This window comes from Pristiophorus japonicus, chromosome 10, assembly GCF_044704955.1.
Source record: "Pristiophorus japonicus isolate sPriJap1 chromosome 10, sPriJap1.hap1, whole genome shotgun sequence".
Classification (NCBI taxonomy): Eukaryota; Metazoa; Chordata; class Chondrichthyes; family Pristiophoridae; genus Pristiophorus; species Pristiophorus japonicus.
The window spans coordinates 41,849,769-41,875,947 of NC_091986.1; the positions used below are offsets into that span (position 1 = coordinate 41,849,769).

The following is a 26,179-nucleotide window of genomic DNA, read 5'->3' on the forward strand; positions in this document are numbered from 1 at the left end:
GGTCTGCAAAGTCCAGTCCGCCAATCTGTAGGCTGCTGCCAGCTGGCCTTGTGGACCGCCTGAGTGGCAGCCAACTGATAGATGGGTCTACCAGCAGCGGGACCGAATCCAGCGATTCCGATTCTGAGGCCATTCATTCATTCAGCCACCCGCTAGTGTTCGGGAACCCCGTTGCGGTAAGCTCCCCACCGATGCCTAGAAATACGTTTTCTTTTGGGAGTCTGCAGTTAGAGGAGGATTTGGAGGAGGACAGTTCCATTAGCTTCAGTGACCCTGATGATGGCAGTCCTGTGAGCGAGCATGGTGTCATCACGTGTTAGCGGTTTCCAGCTGTCTCCTAACCCTGTCCAGTTTCTGATCAACGGTGTACAGCCAGTTGGTTGCAGTCCTGTGCTAAAGCCATCATTGATGCCTGGAAACAGGCGTAAACTAGAGAACACTGAATACTATTGTAGTGTCCCACGACATTCTCTGATTAACAAACTGACATCTCTGATATTATGCCAGCTGGCATTGATGACATTGCAGGGCAGTCAGACTGACTGGTGTTCATGGAGAATTTTAAAGGCTTCTCGACCAGGGGCCACAAGTGGATTATGCGATGTTGTTTACAGAATTGTTTAAGAAGGTGAGATAAAAGGCAAAAAATAATTTTTTTTTCAAGTAAAACTCAATGTTTCACTTTTTTTTTAAAGTTGAGGTAAGCTGTTAAATAGCAGACAAATATTGGACTGCCAAAAAATACAAAACAGATGCAATGACAGTTAACAAAAGAAACTTAAAACTGTTGACTCCTGTTCGAAGTAGCCAGATACCACTCGTGATAGCTTTTAATTCCAAAGCTGGACCTAAGGCGAGGTCGAGAGGCAACTTGGATTATGACATTGTTTGTCACTGCTGTTTATAGCATTTGGCGCCTTCCACACTACAGCTATATGGAATGGCAGGACCTCAGTTATACTTCAGGCTGTGAAGGGGTTTCCAATATAACTGAGGGGTTTTCAGATATCAAGTAATTGCCTTCATGTTTCTGTATATATACAGGAACAACGTCCGGAAACCTCGGGACCGAGGCCATTCCGGTTTTCGGGTTTTTCTGGATTTCGGAGAAGAAATCCGACGTCCCAAATCCGGAAACCCTTAGGCTATGTTTCGGGTATTTCCAGATTTAGGAGCAGAAAATTTGACTGCCCGAATCCGGCAAACTCGAAGCCGGGCCATGCCTGTTTGCGTATTTTTCTGGATTTATGTTTGAAAAGGTATGTACAGCTTAAAAGTCCGATTTTTGGGAAATATTTCCAGATTCCGGACGAGGACTCCTGCGATCTGCACAATGTCCGGTTTTCGGGCAATTCCGTATTTTAGAATTCCGGATTCGGTATGTTGCACCGGTATATATATCTAATGGTAACACATGTTTGGTTTAGTTGGAAAGGGATGGAATGAGAATGACGATGATTAATGTTTGTGCAATAGTTTGGTTTATCCTTTCTAATGAACATATTTGACGTAATTTGGTGAAATAAGTATTTAGACTGAGGTAGGTCGAGATTTTTACAGCAGGTCCTGAAATGATTGAAGTGTAGAAGTTTGTGTACTTTTGTGTGTGTGTGTGTGTGTGTGTGTGTCTTTGTATGTGTATACATACACACATCTTTAACAAGTGACTTGATTACCTGTGTAATAATTATTATGTGAGCTTGTGGGGTGAAATTAAACGATAGTTTTTAAGTCTAATAAACTGGGTAGCCACACAATATTCGTGTCAAAATAGAGTCCTGCCAAAACCATATTGCCCATTGATTTTGAAGGAAAAGAGTTAATTGAAAATTGATTTTAAACTGTTCTCCGAGGTCAAAGCTTTATTCAGCTTTAGAAAATTGAGCTTCTTTTAAAGTATTAATGTGTGTCGGACCGGTGTCACAGGGAAGAGGAGCTGATTTGATTCATAACAACAACAACTTATATTATATTAGCGCCGTTAGCATAGTGAAACATCCCAAGGCGCTTCACAGGAGTATTAGGAGATGAAAAAATTTGACACCGAGCCACATAAGTAGAAACTAGCACAGGTGACCAAAAGCTTGGTCAAAGAGGGAGGTTTTAAGGAGCGTCTTGAAGGAGGAAAGAGAGATAGGGAAGCGGAGCGGTTTAGGCAGGGAGTTCCAGAGCTTGGGGCCTAGGCAACAGAAGGCACGGCCACAATGGTTGAGCGATTGTAATTAGGAATGCTCAAGAGGGCAGAATTAGAGGAGCGCAGACATCGAGGGGAGGTTGTGGGACTGGAGGAGATTACAGAGATCAGGAGGGATGAAGCCATGGAGGGATTTGAAAATAAGAATGAGAATTTTGAAATCGAACATAAGAATTAGGAGCAGGAGTAAGCCATACGGCCCCTCGAACCTGCTCCGCCATTCAATAAGATCATGGCTGATCTTCGACCTCAACTCCACCCTCTCACCCAATCCCTGTATTCCTTGATTCCCCTAGAGTCCAAGAATCCATCAATCCCAGCCTTAAAGACTGAGCATCCACAGCCCTCTAGGGCAGAGAATTCCAAAGATTCACATTCCTGAGAGTCTGCCTGGAAATCTGGTGAACTGTTGCATTAAGCACTCACAGCATCGACATAAGTTAATCCTTCTCTTTCTTTGTCCCTCCTCCACGCCAGTTGCCAAGACTAACTATAGTTACAGCACCTTTCCTGGAAATAAAACGGAAATAAATATAGTAGTTCTAGTCACATTCCAGGAATGTTGGAAGCAATCGAGTGAGTCATTGGTCCAAAACAAAATGATTGGAAGCAGGATTAACTGCTCAGTTGCACAGAGTATTATATAGTCAGCTCGCTCAGTGGGTAGCACTCTCGAGTCTGAGTTAGAAGATTGTGGGTTCAAGACCCACTCAAGGGACTTGAGCACAAAAATCCAGGCTGACTCTCCAGTGAAGTACTGAGGGAGTGATGCAATGTCAGATGAGACGTTAAACCAAGGCCGCGTCTACTCTCTCAGGTGGATGTAAAAGATCCCACGGGCACTATTTCGAAGAAGTGCATGGGGAATTATCCCCGGTGTCCTGGGGCCAATATTTATCCCTCAACCAACATTAAAAATGCCAGATTATCTGGTCATTATCACATTGCTGTTTGTGGGAGCTTACTGGCTGCTGAGTTTCCCACATTACAACAGTGACTACACTCCAATATTACTTCATTAGCTATAAAATTTTGGGACGCCCTGAGGTCGTGAAAGGCGTTATAGAAATGCAAGACTTTATAGGCTGCTAAAAAAAACAGGAAGAAATGTTTTTGATGTTGGGAAAGCAACATTAGGACTATTGGAGGTATGCCAATTGACAGAAACTGATATTTTTCATCATGAGTGGAGTGCAGCGATGAATACAATGCTAATTCCAGTATGGGATTTGAAAAGGACTTGGGCATTTGCCAATTGCCGCTGTGGTGTATTAGTCCTGATCCACTGTTATATACCACCCCTGGCCTGACACTGTTGTGCATTTAATAGTCATGGGGCTAATATTTATGACCAGTCTTGCACAATGGTGACAACTCGAACCCTCTCCATACCCAACAACTCGATTGGATATATGAAATGCCAGCCAAATATGACCACGGCAAATACTTTTGCCTTAATCCCCCACCCCTCTCCTCCCCGGCTTGTTGATAGTGTGAAGAGTTGGCTGCCCTCCAGGTTGCTTTGAAGCAGTGGAATATCTGAGAATGAATCCAGTAAAGATTGTTTTTGGAACTCCCTGAGGCCTTACAGTGTAGATGCACCATGTGGTGTAGGATCAAGCCACACAGACCATCAGGTCCCAGATTTAATCCTGATGTGTTAGCTGCGGAGATGCATTCACTGTCCCCGTGAAGAATGGGCCACTTGAGTGAGGCAACCAAGAATGCAAGAAAAAGGAGCAGGAGTAGGTCATTTGGCCCCTCGAGCCTGCTCCGCCATTCAATAAGATCATGGCTGATCTTCTACCTCAACTTCACCTTCCTGCACGATCCCCATATCCCTTTGCTTCCCGTAGTGCCTAACAATCTATCGATCGTTGTCTTGAATATACTCAATGACTGAGCATCCACAGCCCTCTGGCATAGAGAATTACAAAGATTCACAAACCTCTGAGTGAAGAACTCTCTCCTCATCTCAATCCTAAATGGCTGACTCCTTATTTTGAGACAATGACCCCTGGTTCTAGACTCCCCAGCTAGGGGAAACACCCTCTCAGCATCTATCCTGTCAAGCCCCTTAAGAATTTTATACAGTTCAATGAGACCACCTCTCATTCTTCTAAACTCTAGAGAATACAGGCAATGTCTACTCAGTCTCTCCTCATAGGACAATCCCCCCATCCCAGGAATCAGTCTGGTGAACCATCATTGCACTCCCTCCATGGCAAGTATATCCTTCCTTAGGTAAGGAGACCAAAACTGTACACAATACTCCAGGTATGGTCTCACCAGAGCTCTCTATAATATACAGTAAGACTTCTTTACTCTTATACTCAAATCCTCTTATAATAAAGGCGAACATGCCAGAGGGTGGTTGATGCCCGTGAAACTGTACTGCAGCATCTTCTGGCAAGGAAGAGAAAAAAACAAGGGAAGGAAAATAAACAGCAAGTAAGGGGTGGGGCCGGGGGACATTTTAACCTCACCCACTCGTGGGGAAACTGATGGGACCGGATGCAACGCTGGTTTTACACCTCATCTGGGCACCGCATTTTAGGAGGGATGTGAAGGCCTTAGAGAGGCTGCGGAAAAGATTTACGCGAATGGTTCCAGGGATGAGGGACTTCAGTAAAGTGGTTAGACTGGAAAAGCTGGGATTGTTCTCCTTGGAGCAGAGAAGGTTGAGAGGAGATTTGGTAGAGGTGTGCAAAATCAATGAGGGGTCTGGACAGAGTAGAAAGAGAAAAACCATTCCCATTGGCGGAAGAACCAGTGGACACAGATTGAAGGTGATTGGCAGAAGAACCAAAGACGACATGAGGGAAAACTTTTTTACGCAGTGAGTGGTTAGGATCGGGAACGCACTGCCTGAAAGTGGTGGTGGAGGCAGACTCAATCGTGGCTTTCAAAAGGGAATTGGATAAGTACCTGAAGGAAAGAAATTTGCAGGGCTACAGGGAAAGGGCAAGGGAGTGGGATTAACTTAAGTGCTCTTGCAGAGAGCTGACATGGGCTCGATGGGCCGAATGGCCTCCTTCTGTGCTGTAGCCATTCTATGATTTTATGATCTGATTGTAGTGAGAGGAAAGTCATATCAGACAGGGTGTGAAGCCAGCATTCCACCCAATCCCATGGGTTTCTCGCCCGGTATGCAGGTTAAAATGACCCTCGTACATGTTGGAAGATAGGCTGCGCATTAGCATGTCCAATGTCGGAAGTACAAGAAGAAGCTAATTTGGTGACATCTTGGAGATTTGCAACTATTGACTTGGCAAGCTGAAAAATTTGATTGTGTCAAAGACCGACTCATATAGCAGAGGCAAAATTGCATTTGCCAAAAACTAGCACTGTAAATAAAATGGGATAGGTACGGCAGATAATCATTGTTCAATCAGCACTGGGAGCAGAGCGTGAGTCTGTGGCTAAAGTTTACTGTAGCTCCTGTAATTATTTGAAAGGTACGCTGTTCCCTGGCCATATTATTCCTGAAACAGGAAGGGACTAACAAAAACAAGCTTCGGAGAAATGGTGGTACTCCACTTCCGTGTGGTAGGTAGTCTTCAAAATTTACAGCTCAGTAGCATATCCAATGTAGGAAGTACAGGGGTACAGTAGCATAGTGGTTATGTTACTGGACTAGTAAACAGGAGGCTCGGACTAATGATCCGGAGATGTGAGTTCAAATCCCACCATGGCAGCTGGGATATTTAAATTCAGTTAATTAAATAAAAATCTGGAATTAAAAAGCTAGTATAAGTAATTGTGTCATTAAAAACCCAACTGGCTCACTAATGTCCTTTAGGAAAGGAAATCTGCTGTCCTGTTTGTGACATCAGAACCACAGCAATGTGGTTGACTCATAACTACCCCCTGAAATGGCCCAGCAAGGCAAGCCTCACCACCACCTTCTCAAGGGGCAATTAGGGATGGGCAATAAATGCCACCCTTGCCAGCGATGCCTACATTCCATGAACGAGTAATAAAAAAACAAGAGGAGCTAATTTGGTGACATCTTGGTTGTATATGCTCCCACCTTTAATCAGTAGCACATTGGGGTTATGTGCTTAGACTATGGGACTGCACTATTAAACCTGGATGAAGAATCTGATTCACAGGACTGACTGGGTGAAAGTAGAGGTTTAGCAGTGTAAGAAACCACCAGATCCTGGTTAGTAAATGGATATATTTTCCAACCAAATGGTACCACGAGACATCATGGTATGAGACGGGATTGGACAGGTTAGATGCAGGAAGAATGTTCCCGATGTTGGAAAAGACCAGAACCAGGGGGTCACAGTCTAAGGATAAGGGGTAAGCCATTTAGGACCGAGATGAGGAGAAACTTTTTCACTCAGAGAATTGTGAACCTGTGGAATTCTCTACCACAGAAAGTTGTTGAGGTCAGTTCATTAGATATATTCAAAATGGAGTTAGATGTGGCCCTTACGGCTAAAGGGATCAAGGGGTATGGGGAGAAAACAGGAATGGGGTACTGAAGTTGCATGATCAGCCATGATCATATTGAATGCTGGTGCAGGCTCAAAGGGCTGAATGGCCTGCTCCTGCACCTATTTTCTATGTCTCTATGTTTCTATCATCTTCCTCACAGGTTTGCTACTCCAGTTCAGACCCATATGCTGAGATGATTGGATACTGCATGATAGGAACGGGAGGAGGCCATTCAACCCCTCAACCCCGTCTTGTCATTCAGTTAGAACTTGGCTGACCTGTACCTCAACTCCATTAACTCGCCTTTAAACTGAGTAGTAAGGGGAAGCTAGATGAGTACGCGAGGGAGAAAGGAATAGAAGAATATGTTGATAGAGTGAGAATGAAATAGGGGTGGGGGGAGGCATGTGGGGAGCATAAACACTGGCATGGAGCAGTTGGGCCAAATGGTCTGTTTCTGTACATTCTATGTAATTTTCCCGCAATAAGCGATGAAGGTGTTTATGAGAATTTTCACTATAAATAATCTATCCACCCATTTTCCGACACACATTGTGACTACATAGAATTCAGTGTTCAGAATAAAGCTGCAGAACAAATGAGGCTCAGCTCTTAGACTGCATTGAGGCCAATGGATATATTTTTAACGCCTCTAGTCGAAGCTGTACAGTTGCACTATCTTTGCAGCAATTGGGCCTGTGTTAAACTGGCGCACAGGAACATACTTTATTTGAACTGGATGGTTCAGAAACATTATCTGCACTGTGGTGTCAACATATCTCTGTGACCTTCTCCAGCCCTACATCCCTCCGAAATCTCTGCGCTCCTCTAATTCTGGCTTCTTGCACATCCCCAATTTCCTTCGCTCTACCATCGGTGGCCGTGCCTTCAGCTGCCTGGGCCCGAAGCTCTGGAATTCCCTCCTTCAACCTCTCAACCTCTCCCTCCTCCTTCAAGTTGCTCCTTAAAACCTACCTGTCCTAATATCTCCTTATATGGTTCGGCATCAAATGTTGTTTGATAATCACTCCTGTGACGCGCCTTGTTAGGTTTTACTACATTAAAGGCACTATAGAAAAACGAGTTGTTCTAATAGGATGCCCAGAACAAGGGGGCATAACCTTAAAATTAGACCAGGCAGTTCAGGGGTGATGTCAGGAAGCACTTCTTCACACAAAGGGCAGTGGAAATCTGGAACTCTCTCCCCCAAAAAGTTGTTGAGGCTGGGGGGTCAATTGAAAATTTCAAAAGTGCTATGTATAGATTTTTGTTAGGCAAGGGTATTAAGGGTTACGGAACCAAGGCGGGTAGATGGGGTTAAGATACAAATCAGATATGATCCAGTTGAATGGTGGAAAGGCTTGAGGGGCTGAATAGCCTCCTCCTGGTCCTATGTTGTTATAGCCGAAATCAATTCCTTCCTATTAAAATAATCACACTTGGCCAACTCTAATCTTGATAGCCCAGAGGTTTCCAACAGCTTTAGTGCTGTATTTGCCAAGCACTTGGCCTCTCTTCCCCCAAAGTCATGTGATCTTAAAACAGAGGAACCCACTTGTTATATATCCTGCACCACTTGAGGTCATTTTGCAACTCTGTTGGAATTTCGTTGCAAAAGTGCACGGAAAATGCATTTAATTTACAAATATTAATTAGCCAGCACTAATGGGACATCTAGAGTCTCCAAATGAATATTCATGACTGACTATAAACTTCTTTTCAACGCACTTTCAAACATGGAATTCTCCATGATTGGAGCCATGCTGCGCAAGGTAGGGTTAAGTGGAAATAAGACTCGAACCGTAATCTGTTGCCTGAATCTTGCGAGTAATAGAATGCGATGCCTTCAGAGTTTCACCCCAGCCCTCCACCCCTTGGTCCGTCAGACTGATTGCAGAAAGTCATTGCCTCCCTGCATGAATCTATTAATAAGCCGCCCGCTTCCTAGACGATGTTCCCAAGAACAGTTGGATGTGTTGCAAACACAGTTCTCCTTAAAGATCAAATATAGGTGCAGTGCGGTAAATGTTACAGATGTGTTCGGTCGTTTCCTACATTCCAACTGTGACTGCACTTCAAAAAGTACTTCATTGGTTGTAAAGCACTTTGGGATGCCCGGTGGCCGTGAAAGGCACTGTAGAAATGCAAGTCTTTTTCTGGATCGAATAGATAGTTGTTCTGCTTCCTGTGAGATTTTGGCTTCCCCTACTGATATTAAAGGGTCAGAATTACTTGCACAAAAAGCTGGGAGATGCACAATCAAATCAGCTCCGCTTCTAACTTAGAATTCAGTCGTACTGATGCTGGGCAAGAATCAAATCCTTCAAAAAGCAAAATCTCTTTTTTTTTGTTTGTTTGTTTATTAGTGGCAGTTAGGGTTTTCATTCTCATTTTTGTCATTTGTCCGTAAGGGGAATTATAATAACATTCAAAAGGCTGGTTTTCTGTGCATTGTAAATACTGTTGTTGTGTCAGCATGTATCTTTGAAACAGCTCCTCTTACTCTGTCCTGGCTTTCAATGCATGTTGGCCTGTTCTTGCTCTGTTTGAAATGCTGTCCGAATGTTCTGTTTCCATAATGCAAATTGTTTGTACACACGAGTGCGTGCTTCAAGGCAAGTGATCCTGTTAAGATGAAGGTGGGTTTGGTGAACGGGGAACTGACCTGTATTCGGCAGTAGGGGAGCAGAATGACACAGCACAGAATCAGGCCATTCAGCCCATCGTGCCTGTGCTGGCTCTTTGGTAATGGCCGAGTTAGAGACACAAAGGGGTGCTGTATTGTAAATTTTCTTTTATTAACGGGATCACTGCTTCACCTGGAGAGGAATGTGCTTTAAAGAGACAGTATTCATTTTGTTGATCTACATTGTACATACAGTTTTTTAAAAATCAGTTTAACGGATCCATGCATTTCCTTCATAAAGCCCAGTCTTCTTAAAGCGAGCCAGACTGCAGAGATCAGCAACAATGATTTAGTTTATTAACGCAGCATGCATAAAAAAATATCTGTATACAGGTATTAGGATGTAATCCTTTGCCATTACCCTTCCCCTTTCCATCTAATCCAAGAACTGCAATTGCTGTTCCTTTTCAAGTTCACTTGGGTTCCAAGCCAATGGGAGCAGAAAGAATCCCAATGGCTATAGAAAGAATTCCACTGGGGGTAGGAGAGATCCATTGACTGAATCCAGCCAATCTCAGTATTGTCTCCATTCTAACGAATTGGTCAAATTTTTAATCAGTTGAAATTCGAGTCTATAATTTGCCTCAACCCTAGGTATTGGTCTGCCCTGAGGGAACAGAACTTCCAAATGACAAAGTCTTAGCGTAAAAATCATGGGGCCCAAAATTCTGATGGCTCCTTACACCACTGGTGGGAATGTGGCAGAACCTGCCAGTTTCCAGGAAGGTTCTGCCTTGCCCCAAAGGGCAAGGTCATTAGCAAGGTCAGGTTGGGTGTCTGACCAAGGTCAGAGCACCTCAATGCCATGCAGCAGAGGAGGCCTGGGAAGGGCCTTTCAGGGAGAGTACCTGAGAAAGTCTTAAACTCTCAAAGGAGCTCTCCTTTGTGATCAATTATCTTACATCTTCCTAAAAGACCTTAGGGATATCATGGAACCCAATGCCCGCTTTCAGCCCCAGCCAATCCAATCTTTACTCATAGCTAAAATTTTCCAATCCTGGCAACATCCTCGTGTATCTCCTCTGCACCCTCTCTAGTGCAATCACATTTTTCCTGTAATGTGGGGACTAGAACTGTATGCAGTACTCTAGCTTGTGGCCTTACTAATGTTGTATAACTTCCCTGCTCTTATATTCTATGCCTCGGCTAATAAAGGAAAGTGTTCCGCAGGCCTTTTTAAACATCTTATCTACCTGGCCAGCTATCTTCAGGAATCTGTGGACATGCACTCCAAGGTCCCTCTGTTCCTCCACACCACTCAGTATCCTTCCATTCACACGATGTACACAGACACAACGGGTTTGTTGATCTGAACCCTGTTTAGCATTGGAGCTCTGAGGTTTGCGATCAAGACCATTTAGGTTAACAGGATCGATACTGTCTGTTTAATGCACTCTCTCCTTTCTGAGATTTTGATTACTAAAGCATGTAATGAATAAGATCATGTGGCTGCACATTATTGCAGTATCCCTTAGCTTGGTGAATGTTAACGCATGTTGGGTCACAATTGCTTATTAACTTTGAATAATGATGTTCTGAATGTATGCATGAGATCTTTTATTACTTGTTTTCTCGAATAAGTGGATTTATATTTTTAAGTCTTACATACTTTCTGAACTGCTGGTTGCTGTATAAACCTGTCATCCTTTTTTTTGGCAACTGCTTAACTTGCTCGCCTGTGAAGACTTGTGCATTAACTCTTCCTGACTAAATGTCTTCACTGCTAATCATTTTCTCACATTTGCTGATGACAATTTACACTATTAAAAATCTGGAACAAAGGATTGTTATTCTGACATGGTGATGGATAATAGTTGGTGAGGAACATAGTTATTTTATTGTTTGTTGCCGGACATATATCAGCACAAAAGATGGCAGGTGAGAGTTCTATTTCAGTGCAAGTATACTTAAGTATTCTTTTGCAAAAATACAGACATTGATGGACAAGAAAAGTCCCTCTAGTCCATCGAGCCTCTCCCACACCATTACAGAACCTTGTGTGTTACAATATATTCACTCCTCACCCCTCCCAAAACCATGTGATCTCCTGGGAGAGGCGAAAAACAATATTAACATCCCAGGCCAAATTTGGGGGGAGAAGTCATCTGCAGCAAAAAATAAATGATACATTATCTGAGAAGAGCAACAGTATTAACCATTGATCATAGTTTTACAACAATTCTTAAATTTAGTGGCCCCAGGTGGAGTAATGTGTCCAACTCTGGGCACCACACTTTAGGAAGGATGTCAAGGCCTTGGAGAGGGTGCAGAGGAGTTTTAGTAGAATAGTACCAGGGATGAGGATCTACAGTTATGTGGTGAGACTCGAGAAGCTAGGACTGTTCTCCTTCGAGCAGAGAAGGGTAAGGGAGGATTTGATATAGGTGTTCAAAATTATGAAGGGTTTTGATACAGTAATTGGGGAGAAACTGTTTCCAGTGGCAGGATGTTCGATAACCAGAGGACACAGGTTTATGGTAAGTGGCAAAAGAACCAGAGGGGAGATGAGAAGAATTTGTTGTTACGCAGCGAGTTGTTGTGATCTGGAATGTGCTGCCTGAAAGTGCGGTGGAAGCAGATTCAATAGTAACTTTCAAAAGGGAATTGGATATAGACTTGAAAAAGAGAAATTTGCAGGGCGATGGGGAAAGAGCAGGGGGGAGTGGGACTAATTGGATAACTCCCAAAGAGCCGGCACAGGCATGATGGGCCGAATGGCCTCCATTCTGTGCTGTATGATTCTATGTTTCCGTCTCAGCTGAAGGCATAGCCTTGATTTTAAAATTCTCATACTTGTTTTCAAGTCCCTCCATGGCCTCGCCCCTCCCTATCTTTGTAACTTCCTCCAGCCCTGCAACCTTCTGAAATCTCTGCCTCTTCCAACTCTAGGCTCTTGCGCATCCTCGACCTAGCAGTCGGCCGACAATTAAAATAAAGTATGTCTCAGTAGTAGAAGAGGGGAGTGTGTCAGTGTCGGAGGGAGGAGGAGTGAATCAGATTGAGGAAGAGGGGAGTGTCTCAGTAGAAGGTAGTGGAGTAAATCAGTGTGCGGAAGCGGGGAGTGTGTCAGTGGAGGGAGGAGGAGTGAATCAGATCCAGGAAGAAGGGAGTATCTTAGTAGAAGAAGGAGTGAATCTAATTGAGGAAGAGGGGAGTGTGTCAGTGTCCGGAGGGAGGAGCGTATGAGGAAGAGGGGAATGTGTCAGAAGAGAGAGGGAGGAGTGTCTCAGTGTGAGGAAGAGCGGAATGTATCAGTCCAGGGAGGAGGAGTGAATCAGATTAAGGAAGAGGGGAGTGTGACAGTCCAGGGGAGGAGGTGTGTCTCAGTAGCAAAACAAACTCCACATACAAAGGCTGGTGAGAACAAAGTGCAAACATGCATCTGGTGAGCTTGAGGGAGTGTGTGTGAGAGAGAGTGAGAGAAACTGTGAGAGCGAGAGAGAGAGGGACTAAGAGAGACAGAGAGAGAGGTGAGAGTGAGAAAGTGGAGTGTATCAGTGGGAGGAAGAGGGGAGTGTCTCATAGAGGAAGGAGGTGGAGTGTCTCAAATCCAGGAAAAGAGGAGAGTGTCAGTCCAGGGGAGGAAGAATGTCTAAGATCCATGAAGAGGGGAGTGTCTCAGTAGAGAAAGGAGGAGTGTCTCAGCTTCAGGGAGAAGGGACTGTGTCAGTCTAGTGGAGGAGGAATGTCTGAGAGAAGAACATAAGAAATAGGAGCAGGAGCAGGCCATACGGCCCCTCGAGCATGCTCCGCCATTTAATAAGATCATGGCTGATCTGATCATGGACTCAGCTCCACTTCCCTGCCTGCTCCCCATAACTCCTTATCCCCTTTTTTAAGAAACTGTCTATTTCTGTCTTAAATTTATTCAATGTCCCAGCTTCCACAGCTCTCTGAGGCAGCGAATTCCAAAGATTTACAACCCTCTGAGAGAAGAAATTTCTCCTCATTGCTGTTTTAAATGGGCGGCCCCTTATTCTAAGATCATGCCCTCTAGTACTAGTCTCCTCCACCAGTGGAAACATCTCTCTGCATCCACCTTGTCAAGCCCCCTCATAATCTTATATGTTTTGATAAGATCACACCTCATTCTTCTGAATTCCAATGAGTAGAGGCCCAACCTACTCAACCTTTCCTCATAAGTCTACCCCCTCATCCCCGGAATCAACCTAGTGAACCTTCTCTGAACTGCCTCCAAAGCAAGTATATCCTTTCTTAAATATGGAAACCAAAACTGCATGCAGTATTCCAAGTATGGCCTCACCAATACCTTATATAGCTGTAGGAAGACTTCCCTGCTTTTATACTCCATCCCCTTTGTAATAAAGGCCAGTATACCATTGGCCTTCCTGATCACTTGCTGTACCTGCATACTATCCTTTTGTGTTTCATGCACAAGTACCCCCAGGTCCCGCTGTACTGCAGCACTTTGCAATCTTTCTCCATTTAAATAATAACTTGCTCTTTGATTTTTTTCTGCCAAAGTGCATGACCTCACACTTTCTAACATTATACTCCATCTGACAAATTTTTGCCCACTCACTTAGCCTGTCTATGTCCTTTTGCAGATTTTTTGTGTCCTCCCTCACACATTACTTTTCCTCCCATCTTTGTATCGTCAGCAAACTTGGCTACGTTACACTCAGTCCCTTCTTCCAAGTCGTTAATGTAGATTGTAAATAGCTGGGGTCCCAGCACTGATCCCTGCGGCACCCCATTTGTTACTGGTTGCCAACCAGAGAATGAAGCATTTATCCTGACTCTCTGTTCTCTGTTAGTTAGCCAATCCTCTATCCATGCTAATATATTACCCCCAATCCCGTGAACTTTTATCTTGTGTATTAACCTTTTATGTGGGGCTTGCTGTGTTTCTCTCCTGGCCCAGCCTGAGCTCCACCTGTTCCCTTGGGACTGAGGAACGTCCTGTGCCAATTTGGGGGAGAACGTTTGGGGAGATACCCAGGACGGTGAGGATGTTCTTGGAAGATCTGGGCATGGGGCAGTTCCGATAGTTCAAGGCAGACCTGCGGGAGGTCAGGTCAAGCCTGGCTTCAACAGGATCCCCTGGCATAAGCTAGAGAGCTGCGACCCCAGGATCTTGTCAAGCTGATGGTGAACACCTAGCGAGAGGACTATGCTGGGAAGCCTATGCGGGGCCTGCGGGACGTGCAACAACCCGGAATTGCGGATAGACTGCAGGCTGTGCTGGAGGCTGCTGAGTGAGCACTGGGAGAGGCTCAGATAGGGGGAGGCTTCACTCTGCAACTTGCAAACTGGGGGTGCCAGGCTGCCTTTTGGCAGCCCAGCAAAAACCCTCCCTCTGGCCCAATGAACCTAACTTAAAGAATTGCAGTGTCTCTCCCCTTTAAGTGAAGGGGAGAGACGTGTTGACGCACCACCATGATGATGTCATCAGCGCTACACTGATGAGTGACAATGGCGGTCACTCCGCCCACTCCCCCCACTTCTGCCCCCATTATGACCGACTTCCGAGCCACTCGGGGGAGAAAAAGCCAAACAGTGGCATTTCACGCAAGAGGCCAGCACATCTATCACGGCGGAGAAAACAGTCGAAACAGGGGAAATGCGCTGCATATTTCAGTGTACAATCACATATTTCAGTGTATAATCACATCTGGGGAACCATCAAAGTGATCCCTCCTACAATCTGAGCTCTTACCTTATCGCGATTTCCAGTTTTTGAGTGGCTATCAAGAGGTTTACATTTCGGAAGTTGACATGTTTATGATAGATTCAGATGTGCTGTGATGCGAGTCACGGTAAGTCAGAGGATTCGCTATTTTAAAGAGATAGCGGATATCAAGCAAAAATGTAATTGAAACATACAAGGTTCTGAGGGGAATTGACAAGGTAGATGCTGAGAGGTTGTTACCCCTGGCTGGAGTGTCTAGAACTAAGGGGCACAGTCTCAGGATAAGGGGTCGGCCATTTAGGACTGAGATGAGGAGGAATTTCTTCACTCAGAGGGTTGTGAATCTTTGGAATTCTCTGCCCCAGAGTACTGTGGATGCTGAATCGTTGAGTCTCTGCGCTCCTCTAATTCTGCCCTCTTGAACATCCCTGATTATAATCGCTCAACCATTGGTGGCCATGCCTAATGTTGCCTCGGCCCTAAGCTCTGGAATTCCCTCCCTCAACCTCTCCGCCTCTGTACCTCTCTTTCCTCCTTCAAGACGATCCTTAAAACCTACCTCTTTTACCAAGCTTAATGTCACCTGCCTTAATTTCTCCTTATGCGGCTCAATGTCAAATTTTTTATTTCATAATACTCCTGTGAAGCGCCTTGGGACTTTTCACTACATTAAAGACGCTATCAGCCATGATCTTATTCAATGTCGGAACAGGTTCAAGTATGGCCTACTCGTGTTCCAATTCTTGTGATCTTCTGTACTGTTCTACTGTTCAAGTGGAGTTGTCCCTTTTAAGTCTAATGGCTGCGAGGAGATCTTGAGGCCAATTCCTCAGAGATATCCTGAGGTCAATTAAAGGCTGATTGATTCTTTTTGAAGGTGGTAGCTGGTTCTAAATCGCTGGCCCCTCCCCATGGTCAGAGGAGTGACAGATGTAATAACGTTAAATGTTCTTGTGATGCGTGCCTTTAGTTATTCAAGTTAATGAGGTATTCGATTCATTTTTACAAGCAGGAATAATCACCTGTGATCCCCTGTCCCAGTTCTGTTGGAGGTGATGTCTCTAGTTTCAGCTCTTCTGCTGATTACAGGTGCCTTTTGTCAGGACTGAAAGAACATTTTTATTTTCCTTGTATATTCAAAAGTTAACTTTCCTATCCAGATTTCAGGAATCCGTGGTACATTCTGATTACTCAATGGTCATGAGAGTGTACATTGAGTTTTCATCACATTGAGAGTAATGTGGGTTTGAGAATTGAGCTCACTATTTTTTTTGTCGGTCTCTGGTTCATGGAACTGGTGAACAAAGAGTGTTAGCTGTGGCCCAGTGGGGAGCACCCTCGCCTCTGAGTCAGTAGGTTGTGGGTTCAAGTCCCACTCCAGAGACCCGAGCACAATACCCAGGTTGACTCCCAGTGTATTACAGTGGAGATAAAAGATCCCACGCCGCTATTTCGAAGAGCAGGAGAGTTCTCCCCAGTGTCACTCATAATTCCAAATACATGAATCACTAAAAATAGTGATGCAGGTTAATAAGGCCATAAAAAGAAGTAGAAATTAGGACAAGTTTCTTTCTAGAGGAACATAATTGAAATGCGGCGAAGTTCTGTTCAACTTGCATAGAATCTCGATTAGACCAGGTTTGAAGTACTGTGCACATATCTGGGCTCCATGTTATAAAATGGATATAGAGGCACTGGAGAAGATGCATAAAAAGAATCACAAGGATGATACCAGAACTGAGAGGTATCAGGAAAGCCTGAACAGGCTGGGGCTCTTTTCTCTAGAAAATTGAAGGCTGAGAGGTGACCTGATGGAGGTCTTGAAGATTCTGAAAGGATTTGATAGGGTAGATGTAGGGGAGACCAAAACTACTCGGAGGCAAAAATATAAGATAGTCACTAATAAATCCAATAACGAATTCAGGAGAAACGTCTTTGGCCACAGAATGGTGAAAATGTGGAGTTCACTACCACAGGGAGTAGTTGAAGCAAATAGCATAGATGTATTTAAGGGAAAGTTAGAAAACTACATGGGGAGAAAGGAATAGAAGGTTATGCTGATAGGGTGAGATGAAGTAGGATGGGAGGAGGCTCGTGTGGAGCATAAACACCGACGTGGACCAGTTGGGCCGAATGACCTGTTTCTGTGCTGTATATTCTGTGTAATTTTATGTCATCTTGTAAGATTCTTCCATCTTCTGTTTTAATGAGGGCACTAACTGTTCATTTTAAATGGGTTAACACTGCCATTAAAATAATGGGTACAGGAATGTCGTATGAGCACATTAAGCATTCAGTTGCCGATGTCGCTAGCACTCATTTTACAGGCTCCTATCTCCTACTTAATTGAACCCAATGAAGCAAGAAATTAATTTGCTTGGTTACCAGAATTATTAAGAAGGAAAAAAAACAATGGGAGAAACAGCCTTACCATCTGCACTGTTCGTACAACAATTACAACTTTTATTTATATAGCATGTTTAATGTAATAAACCATCCCAAGGTGCTTCACAGGAGTGTTAAAAGAGAAAATTTGACTCCGAGCACATAAGTAGAAATTAGGACAAGTGACCAAAAGTTTGGTCAAAGAGGTAGATTTTAAGGAGCGTCTTAAAGGAGGAGAGAGAGATAGACAGGCAGAGAGGTTTGGGCAGGGAGTTCCAGAGCTTAGGGCCTAGGCAACAGAAGGCACGGCTACCAATGGTTGAGCGATTATAATCAGGGATGTTCAAGAGGGCAGAATTGGTGGAGTGCAGACATCTCGGGAGGTGGGGGTTATGGGGCTGGTGGAGATTACAGAAATGGGGAGGGGCGAGGCCATGGAGGGATAGTAGAGGCACAGTAATATCTGTGTAAAATTGGTGACTGGGTTGTGTAAAGTTTACGCTGTGACGATATTGCTGTTGCCATCATTAGTTGCGGTGTTTAGCTTAGTCCTGCAGTATACCAGCAGTTAATGCAGCACGTATCATCTTAAAGGTCAGAATGGTGAGATCACAGGTATGTGGCAAATACCTCCTCTGGTCATGGGCAGCTTGCTACTATTGAGGGAAATCTCTTAATGTATAGCTGATTCTCCAGGACTCTATGCAGATTTAAGGCTTCTTACTTCACAAAAAATACCAGTATTGAGGATTCACTCGGTTTCCCCAGCTAGATTACTCAACCTCTATTAGGCCTGAAAGATTTTAATGATTTGATTAAATTCCTCAATCTTAAATTCGGTTCATTCACCTCAAATGGGTTGCACTTCTGCTAAGATTAGTGTATAACTGCGTTCCTCCAATTCTGGCCATTTGTATATCCCCAATTTGAATCGCTCCACCATTGGTGGCCGTGCCCTCAGCTGCCTGGATTCTATGTTCTGGAATTCCCTCCCTAAACCTCTCCGTCACTCTCTACTCCTTTATGACGCTCTTTAAAACCTACCTCTTTGACCAAGCTTTTGGTCACCTGTCTTAATATCTCCTGATGTAGCTCAGCGTCACATTTTGTCTGATAATCTCTCCTGTGAAGCACCTTGGGATGTTTTACTGATCACTATCCCAGGCACCCTGATGGAATTGCAAGTGTCAGTCTCGCCAATGGTGAGCCTTGTGCCAATACTCACTATAAAGGCCCTATAAAGACTCCTCACTAATGGGGAAGATACTATCTGGAGGGTGACCGTGATGTGTGGAACAGTACCGCTGGAAGGGGCCAATGTCTTCAGAAGTAAGGCAAGAATAATCTCAGCACAATTCAGGGATCAAAACTTTCTGGCTCAATAATAAAAAGAAAGACTTGAATTTCTATAGCACCTTTCATGCCCTCAGGATGTCCCAAAGCACTTTACGACCAATGAAGTTTTTTTTTTGAAGTTTAGCCACTGTTGTAATGTAGAAAATGCAACAGCCAATTTGTGCACAGCAAGCTCCCACAAACAGCATGATCGGTTAATCTGTTTTAGTGATGTTGGTTGCAGGATTATTGATCAGGACACCGGGAGAACTCCCCCCTGCTCCTCTTCAAATAGTGGCTGTGGGATCTTTTACGTCCACCTGAGGGGGTAGACTGAGCCTCGGTTTAACATTTACCATCTGAAAGATGGCACCTCCGACAGTGTAGCACTCCCTCACCACTGCACTTGGAGTGTCAGCCTAGATTTTGTGCACAAGTCTCTGGAGTGGGACTTAAACCAACAACTTTCTGACCCAGAGGTGAGAGTACTATCCACTGAGCCACAGTTTGACAGGTGGTGTTAGTTGCAGCGATGACGTGTGATGTTGTAGCGATGACTGCTCCCTTATGGACAATGAAATGAAAGAAAAATATCCTTTTAAAACAATTATTCAAATATTTGGAAAGTTTCCATATGTAGCACATATTGAGTTCAGTGATGCACTGGCCTCTAAAACTGCTGTTCAATGTCAACTGTGGCTCAGTGGGTAGCACTCTCGCCTCTGAGTCAGAAGGTTGTGGATTCAAGTCCCACTCCAGAGACTTGAGCACAAAAATTTAGGCTGACACTCCAATGCAGTACTGAGGGAACACTGCACTGTCGGAGGTGCCATCTTTCAGATGAGACATTAAACCGAAATCCCATCTGCCCTCTCAGGTGGATGTAAAAGATCTCATGGCATTATTCCGAAGAAGAGCAGGGGAGTTATCCCTGGTGTCCTGGGGCCAATATTTATCCCTCAATCAACGTCACTAAAAACAGAGTATCTGGTCATTATCACATTGTTACATATGGGATCTTGCTGTGCGCAAATTGGCTGCCACGTTTCCTACAGTACAATGGTGGCTGCATTTCAAAAAGTACTTCATTGGCTGTAAATCATTTTGGGACATCCGGTGGTCGTGAACGGCGCTATATAAATCCAAGTTTTTCTGTTCAATTTGGCATTAACGGTCAGGAACTGCTGTTCATAATGTAATTAGGCTGTCCCTCTGCAAAGAGGAAATGGGATTAAGCGGCACAGAAATCAGTATCCACCTGCCAAAGAGCTACACTATGAGCCAGTGTGAGGTGGGTTTGTACTCGTCATCTACCCCAAACCCCGATCCCAATAACTTAGCCGCACTGGTGTGAGGAATCACCAAATAGAGGTCATGCAATTCCCCATGGGCGGAGGGGGAAAATTGGTGGGGAATGTTATCCTCCCCCCCACCCTTGTAGCCTCAGCAGCCCTCTCCAGATGGTATTGTGGGGGGCAGTGGGTGCGGGGGAAAGCAACAGCGGGTCACCTGCTTTCTCACCCCGGGAGGTTTGTGAATCTCGTGGAACTAGTCAGCAGAAAATTCCTTGTGAAGACGGGAGAAGCCACCTGCAGCAAAAAATAAATGGTACATTATCTGAGCAGTACTAACCATTGAGGATCATAGTTTTACAACAATTCTTAAATTTAGTGGCCCCAGGTGGAGTATCTCTGGGCACCACATTTTAGGAAGGATGTCAAGACCTTGGAGAGGGTGCAGAGGAGATTTATTAGAATAGTACCAGGGATGAGGATCTACAGTTATGTGGAGAGACTGGAGAAGCCGGGATTGTTCTCCTTCGAGCAGAGAAGGGTAAGGGTGGATTTGATATAGGTGTTCAAAATTATGAAGGGTTTTGATACAGTAATTGGGGAGAAACTGTTTCCAGTGGCAGGATGTTCGATAACCAGAGGTCACACTTATGGTAAGTAGCAAAAGAACCAGAGGGGAGATGAGAAGAATTTGTTGTTACGGAGCGAGTTGTTGCGATCTGGAATGCGCTGCCTGAAAGTGCGGTGGAAACAGATTCAATAGTAACTTTCAAAAGGGAATTGGATATAGACTTGAAAAAAGAGAAATTTGCAGGACAATGGGGAAAGAGCAGGGGGGAGTGGGACTAATTGGGAAAGAGCAGGGGGGAGTGGGACTAATTGGGAAAGAGCAGGGGGGAGTGGGACTAATTGGGAAAGAGCAGGGGGAGTGGGACTAATTGGGAAAGAGCAGGGGGAGTGGGACTAATTGGGAAAGAGCAGGGGGAGTGGGACTAATGGGGAAAGAGCAGGGGGGAGTGGGACTAATTGGGAAAGAGCAGGGGGAGTGGGACTAATTGGGAAAGAGCAGGGGGAGTGGGACTAATTGGGAAAGAGCAGGGGGAGTGGGACTAATTCGGAAAGAGCAGGGGGGAGTGGGACTAATTGGGAAAGAGCAGGGGGGAGTGGGACTAATTGGATAACTCCCAAAGAGCCGGCACAGGCATGATGGGCCGAATGGCCTCCTTTCTGTGCTGTATGATTCTATGTTTCCGTCTCAGCTGAAGGCATAGCCTTGATTTTAAAATTCTCATACTTGTTTTCAAGTCCCTCCATGGCCTCGCCCCTCCCTATCTTTGTAACTTCCTCCAGCCCTGCAACCTTCTGAAATCTCTGCCTCTTCCATGTCTAGGCTCTTGTGCATCCTCGACTTTAATCGCTCCACCATTGGTGTCCGTGCCTTCAAGTGCATGGGCCCCAAGCTCTGAAATATTCTCTCCCTAAACCTCTCCGTACCTCTACCTCTCTTTTAAGACCCTCCTTAAAACCTATGTCTTTGATCAAGCTTTTGGTCGCCTGTCCTAATATCTCCTGATGTGGTTCGGTGTTTGATAACACTCATGTGAGGCGCCTTGGAATGCTTTACTACTTTAAAGGCACTATATAAATGCAAGTTGTTGTGTCAGTAGCAGCAGCTCTGGCAAAGCATCACTGCTGCCTTCAGACTCCTCAAACTAAATGCACCCCAGAAAATGCAAATATAGGTGGGAAGTGCATGACTCAACACACACACTGCCAACTGCTTTTTTTGCCAAGAGCGCTCACAAAATAGAATTTAATCCAATACAGACCAAATTGACATTCATTGACGATCATGGTGGAGTTTCCTGTGCAAAGTCCTCTAGGTGTTTAGTCTGCCTGCAATTCCTGAGGAAAACACACAATTAGAGTTTTACAGCACATAAAGGGGCCTTTTGATCCATTGCACCTGTGCTGGCTTTCTCTCGATTTCTCTCTTTCACTCTCTCTCTCTCTCTCTTTCTCGAGTTAGTCCATTTCCCTCCCCTTACCCCATACCATTTAAATGTTTCTTTTTCAATCATTTATTCAGTTCCCTCTTTAAAAGCTGTTTCGCGTTCTTTGTTCCACCACTGGTTAGGGTAAGACATCCCAACAATCCTCAGCCATAAATCATTTCTTTACACCTCTCCATCTGTTATTTGTGAAGGTCTTAAATTTATGATCTCTAGTTATCAATTCACTGACTGACGGACACAGTTTACCCCGATTTACCATATTGAACTCTTGCATTATTTTGGACACCTCTATCCCATCTCTTTTTGACTTCTTCTGTTTTAACCTTCCCAGTTTCGATAGTCTTGCCTCCTATCCAGAGGAATGCCGTGAAGTAGACCCTGTGAGAAATTTTTATTTCCTGCTAGATCAAGCAATTTGATGATGAAGTAATAACGTAAATAACTGTAAATGGGCCTCAGTTACAAGAAGGTGGATAACGACACCATATTTAAATGAAATCAATTAGAATGCTAGACATTGCTTCAACACATTCTATCTCACCAATTACATCCATTGTCTGTCAGCTGTGGCTCAGTGAGGTAGCACCTTGCCTCTGAGTCAGAAGATTGTGGGTTCGAGTCCCACTCCAGAGACAAAAATCTAGGCTGACACTCCCAATGCCAGTACTGAGGGAGTGCTGCATTGTCGGATATGTTGTCTTCCTGATGAGATGTTAAACCGAGGTGGATGTAAAAGATCCCATGGCACTATTTTGAAGAAGAGCAGGGGAGTTATCCCCAGTGTCCTGGTCAATATTTATCCCTCAGCCAACATCACAAACGATGGATCTGGTCATTGGCACATTGCTGTTTGTGGGAGCTTGCTGTGCTCAAATTGGTTGCCGCGTTTCCTACATTACAACAGTGACTACACTCCAAAAGTGCTTCATTGGCTGGAGCACTTTGGGTCATCCTGAGGTCATGAATGGCGCTATATAAATGCATGTTCTTTGAGTCTATTTTAAAAATCCATCTCTTTGACTAAGCTTTTAGGTAGATGTTAAAGATCCTACGGACGCTATTTTTAGCAGAATTGCAGAATTTAATTATATATCCATCTGTGGCTTGGGGTCCATTTTTCAATGCACACCTGTGTGAAATTTGGTATATTTTTCCTTCCATTAAATTTACAGTAGCACTGTGGTTATGTTGTTGGACTAGTAAACCAGAGGCCTGGCTTAATGATCCGAGACATGATTTCAAATCCCACCATGGCAGCTGGGGAATTTAAATTTAGTTAATGAAATAAATCTGGAATAAAACGCTAATATAAGTAACCATGAAACTACCGGATTGTCATAAAAACCCAACTGGTTCACTAATGTCCTCTAAGGAAGGATATCTGCCATCCTTACCCAGTCTGGCCTATATGTGACTCCAGCCCACAGCAATGGGGTTGATGTTTAAATGCCCTCTGAACTGGCCTCGCAAGCCACTCAGTTGTACCAAACCACTACAAAGAAATACCACGGACTGCAAAGGTTCAAGAAGGTGACTCATCACCACCTTCTCAAGGGATGGGCAATAAATGTTGTCATTGCCAGCGACGCCCACATCACGTGAACAATTGTATAAATGCAAGTTGAGTTTCACCAACTTTTGGAGTACTATTTCTTTAAATATAGTAATGCTATCTGAGTGTTCCACATGAAAAAAAAAATTCATTCATATGGTGCCTTTCACAACCACCTGTTATGTTGATTGAGAGATAAATATTGGCCAGGACACCGGGCTCTTTTTCGCAATAGAGCCATGGGATCTTTTACATCCACCTGAGAGAGCAGATGGGGCCTCGGTTTAACGTCTCATCTGAAAGAGGGCACCTCTGACAGTGCAGCACTCCCTCAGCACTGCACTGGAGGGTCAGCCTAGATTTATGTGCTCAAGTCTCTGGAGTGGGACTTGAACCCACAACATGCCTCCAATGAACCCTTTCATTTCTACAATTGCAGTCTTCTGTGAAATCATAATTTGCTATCTTCATGAGAAGATTTCCTATTGTCATCTTTAATCAGCTCTACCCTTTTATTTTCCTTTATATTACCTGCCCAACTTTTTCCAAGCTCCCTCTTCACCTTTCCAATCCTTTATTTCTAAACTCCACTTGATTTTTCTCTTCTATTAGCAGCCTCAGATTTGTCATATGTCCCTCTCTTCAATCTCATTTTAATTTCAATGTATTACTCATTCAAGGAACTCTACCTTTTGTCACATTCTTTTCTCGTGTGAATATGTCTGGTCTGTCCCCTAATTAGCTCCTGTTTAAATAAAAATCCCCATTGTTTGTCTGCCGGTTTATCTGCCAAGTCTCCTCTACAATTTATCTGAATCAATTGCAGATGCCCTAATTATAATCTTCCAGCATTCTCTCACTTCAAGAACCATTCCTTTAGATTGGAAAATGACACGTAACTCCGTTATTTTAAGAAGGGTGAGAGAGGGAAACCAAGGAATTATAGACCAGTTAGCCTAACATCTGTGTCGGGAAATTACTAGAATTATAATTTAAGCCTAGGGTGACTGAACCCCGTGAAAAACTTACAGCTGATGAGAGAGAGCAATGATGGATTTGTAAAGAGTAGGTCATGCCTGACGGACCTGATTGAATTTTTTAAAGAGGTGACTAAAGTAGTGAACAGAGGAATGTCTACGGATGCTATTATTATGGACTTCCAGAACAAATTTGATAAAGTCCCTCATAAGACACTGTTGGCTAAAGTTGAAGACAAATTATTGACCTGGTTAGGAAATTAGCTGAGCGGCAGGAGACAGAGAGTAGGGATAATGGGCAGTTACTTTTAATTAGCAGGATGTGACTAGTGGTGTCCAGAAAGGATCTGTGTTGGGGCTTCAACTATTCACCATATTTATTAATGACTTAGATGATGGAATAGAAAGCCAAATATCCAAGTTTACTGAATACACAAAGAAAGGCGGCATTGTAGGGCAGTGTAGATGAAAGCATAAAATTACAAAGGGACATTGATAGATTAAGTGAATGGGCAAAACTGTGGCAAATGGATTTCAATGTAAGTAAATGTGAAGTCATCCAATTTGGACCTAAAAAGGATAAAACAGGGTACATAAGAACACAAGAAATAGGAACAGGAGTAGGCCATACGGCCCCTCGAGCCTGCTCCGCCAATCAATAAGATGATGGCTGATCTGATCATGGACTCAGCTCCACTTCCCTGCCCGCTTCCCATAACCCCTTATCCCCTTATCATTTAAGGAAAGAGGCTATTGGAATAGAGACAGATTTCTGGGAATCTCACCTAATATCTTTGAACCCGACAATGATTGCCAACGGTATTTAATTATGAGGAGAGGCGTGAATCTGGGGCCGAGAAGCGCCGAGGGCCCAGGGGCAGCACGGGCCAGCCCACACTGCGATATGTGTGAGTGCTCGGTCCGTGCAACAGAGCAGGTCTCCAGTTAGTCTTGGGTAATCCTTGCCACTGGACCAAGCCCGTGTGGTGGCTGGTGTGCAACGGCCACCACACATTAAAAAAAATCCAAGCACAGGCATCTTCCACCCTTCACAATGTAGTTCGGGATCTGGAATATTAGATCCTTCATCGAATCACCTGTGAACTCATCCCTTTTTGAAAGCAAGTCATCCTCGCTTCGAGGGACTGCCTATGATGATGATGATAAACTGTCTGTATTTCTGTCTTAAATTTATTCAATGTCCAAGCTTCCACAGCTCTCTGAGGCTGAGAATTCCACTGAAATTTCTCCTCATCTCAGTTTTAAATGGGCGGCCCCTTATTCTAAGATCGTGCCCTCTAGTTCTAGTCTCCCCCATCAGTGGAAACATCTCTCTGCATCCACCTTGTCAAGCCCCCTCATAATCTTATACGTTTCAATAAGATCACCTCTCATTCTTCTGAATTCCAATGAGTAGAGGCCTAACCTACTCAACCTTTCCTCATAAGTCAACCTCTTTATCTTCGGAATCAACCTAGTGAACCTTCTCTGAACTGCCTCCAAAGTAAGTATATCCTTTCGTAAATATGGAAACCAAAACTGCACACTGTATTCCAGGTGTGGCCTCACCAATACCCTGTATAGCTGTAGTAAGACTTCTATGCTTTCATACTCCATCCCCTTTGCAATAAAGGCCAAGAT

General features: G+C 44.2%; 1 protein-coding gene across 2 annotated transcripts in view; it reads left to right on the top strand.

Annotated features, from left to right (window-relative positions):
• Window positions 1-26,179, top strand: part of farp1 (FERM, RhoGEF (ARHGEF) and pleckstrin domain protein 1 (chondrocyte-derived)) — a 478,172-nt gene that overhangs the window by 348,364 nt on the left and 103,629 nt on the right. The gene's annotated exons all lie outside the window — the stretch shown is intronic.